Source organism: Dipodomys ordii, unplaced genomic scaffold, assembly GCF_000151885.1.
Source record: "Dipodomys ordii isolate 6190 unplaced genomic scaffold, Dord_2.0 Scaffold3178, whole genome shotgun sequence".
NCBI lineage: Eukaryota > Metazoa > Chordata > Mammalia > Rodentia > Heteromyidae > Dipodomys > Dipodomys ordii.
In genome coordinates this window covers 2,252-5,126 of record NW_012270393.1, presented here as the reverse complement: position 1 = coordinate 5,126, position 2,875 = coordinate 2,252, and the positions used below count along the sequence as shown (strand labels likewise).

The following is a 2,875-nucleotide window of genomic DNA, read 5'->3' as shown; positions in this document are numbered from 1 at the left end:
GTCATGGGGCTTGAACTCTGGGCCTGGGCGCTGTCCCTCAGCTCTTCAGCTCAAGGCTAGCGCTCTACCACTTGAGCCACAGCACCACTTCCGGTTTTTTCTGTTTATGTGGTGCTGAGGAATCGAACCCAGGGACTCATGCATGCGAGGCAAGCATTTTACCACTGAGCCACCTTCCCAGCCCTGCCTTTCTTTTCTTTAACCCTGCAACCCCCTGTGTCTTCCTGTGAAGATCTGAGTGTCCTCACTTCTGGTCTTTTGTGTTTTTTGTTTTGTTTTTCCAGACCTCCCAGATTCTCCCCCAGCTTTGGTTCCTGCTCCTCCTAAGAGAGCCAGGCCCAGCCCTGGCCGCCCCCTGCCTCAGGATGAAGACCCTGAAGAGAGGCTGAACAGGCATGACCAGCACGTCACGGCTGTCTTGACTAAAATTATTGTGCGTCTCACCCTGGCTGTGTGGGGCAAGGCACCTTAAGGGTGACTAGGCCTTGGTGGGGCGGGGGCGAGGGTGAGGCTTATGAGAAGGGGTGCTTAGAAAGGTGCACTTTCCCCTTTGCAGTCAGAGTGGGTGGAGTTGGGTTGGAATTACAGAGACTGGGTGGGAGGTTGATTTGTGGTCCCTCAGGGTGAGGCTCTGGTCTGGGGCCAGTGGGACAGGATCCAGCCCGGGGAAGGCTCTGCATCTTCTCTGCCTGTGCTTTGTGTCCTTAGGAACGAGATACAAGTGCAGTGGCTGTGAATCTGCCTGTGCCCAGCAGTGTTGCTTTCCCTCCTGTATTCCATCGCTCACAAGACAGACAGGTAAGCAGAGGCTCTCTTAGTTGGTACTTGAGGACAGCGAGAGTCTCATCTTCTCCCATTACAGTTTCAACAACATAAGCAGCCTCAATAGCTCCATGTTCTTTTTTCTTTTTCTTTTTTGTTGGTCGTGGGGCTTGAACTCTGAGCCTGGGCGCTGTCCCTCAGCTCTTCAGCTCAAGGGGAGTGCTCTCCCACTTGAGCCACAGCACCACTTCCAGCTTTTTTTTCCCCCCTGCTTATGTGGTGCTGAGGAATCAAACCCAGGGCCTCATGCATGCAAGGCAAGCACTCTACCACTGAGCCAACTTCCCAGCCTATTTTTGTTTTTTAATTGAACTATAATTCACACACTGTAAAATGTACCTTATTATAGTATATGGTTTAGTGATTTTCAATATAGTCACACAAGGTTGCAACCAATACCACTGTCTAACCCAAGAACAGTTTCATGATCTCAAAAAGAAGATTCATACCTATTCACAGAATTTTTTTCCAACTCTCCTAGTCCCTGGAAACCACTAGTTTACTTTTCAGTTCTCCACATTTGTCTATTTCAGACATTCCACATAAATAGAATCATACATTATCAGATCATTTGAGGAACTTCTCTGCTCCTGCCTCCTGCATGAGATGTTTTTCCTTTTATTTATACATCTCCTTCCTTTATTCTGTTTTACTAAAATAAACTCCTGTTAAACTTCCATAAACAAGATGCTTTGTGATTGGCTTTGTTCACTTAGCATGATGTGAGTTGTTACATATATAACCTTTTCATTATTCATATTGACAAATGCTATTCTATTGTATATACCATACTGTTAGTCCATAATCCTGAATATTCAAGAACATGTTTTTCATTTTTCTTCAGTGTATAGCAAGGAATTGAATTACTGTGGCATCTGGTAGTTCTATGTTTAACATTTTGAGACACTGCCAAACCGTTTTCCATAGTGACTGTGCCGTCTTACATCAGAAGCCTCATATATTTACCAGGAATGTGTGAGGTTGCCAGTTCTCTCACCCAATTCTGTGCACCACACCTAATAACTATAAGGCCCTGAGTTCAAGCCTCAGTATTCACACACATACTCACATGGATGTGTGTATGGATATGCGTATGCTTGTAAATGCTACTACTACTAATGGCTGCCAGTGGTGCCTCACCCCTATAATCCTACACTCAGGAGGCTGAAATGTAATCGCAGTTCAAAGCCAGCCCAGGCAGGAAAGTCCATGAGACTCTTATCTCCAATAAACTACTCAGAAAAATCCAGAAGTGGTACTGTGGTTCAAGTTGTAGAGCGCTAGCCTTGAGGACAAAGAGGCTCAGGGACAGTGCCCAGGCCCTGGATTTAAGACCTAGACCTGGCAGGAAAAAAAAAAATTTTTTTTAAAGTTAGCACTAGCAATAGAAGGGAGAAAGTGGTAATAAATGAGGGGAAATGAGTAAACCACCTGGAAATGAGGGTCCTCTGCTTCATGATGAGGAGAGTCCGGATTCCCATGCTGAGCGTCCCTCATCTTTTTTTGTTCTTAGGATTGAGTGAGGGGGACTGTCCACACCACGGGAGCAGTGCTGCAAAGGCTGTACTGGGGAGGCAGCTTGAGTGTCGACATGCTGTCCAGACCAAAGCCAGGGGAGTCCGAGGTGGACCTGCTGCGCTTCCAGAGTCAGTTTCTTGCCACTGGCGCAGCCCCGGCTGTGCAGTTGGTGAAGAAAGGCAGCAGGAGAGGTGGAAATGCTGACCTGGCCCAGCCTCTGCTGGAGGATCATCGGGATGTGGTGATGCTGGATGGTGGGTGTCTGCATGCGTGAGGTTGAGGAGAGGGGCAGCCTTGGGACCCTCCCTGTCCTCAGGTGTCTGGGTCCTGCCCATCAGTAGTTTAGACACTGCAGAGTTTGTGTGGCTGCAGCTCCATTTTATAGATGGAGGAAAACACCCAGAGTGCCACAGCTGGAGCCAGGGCCCACGCAGCTGTCTTTTTTTTTTTTTTTTTGGTCATGGGGCTTGAACTCTGGGCCTGGGCGCTGTCCCTCAGCTCTTCAGCTCAAGGCTAGCGCTCTACCACTTGAGCC

At 48.1% G+C, this 2,875-nt stretch overlaps 1 long non-coding RNA gene across 1 annotated transcript in view; it reads left to right on the top strand.

Moving 5' to 3' along the window:
* Positions 1-187: 187 nt before the first annotated feature.
* LOC106002098 overlaps positions 188-2,875 on the top strand; it is a 4,500-nt gene continuing 1,812 nt past the window's right edge. Inside the window, exons 1-2 of the long non-coding RNA XR_001175894.1 lie at positions 188-433; positions 709-798. This is a non-coding gene — a long non-coding RNA (uncharacterized LOC106002098). The remainder of the gene's footprint in view (positions 434-708; positions 799-2,875) is intronic.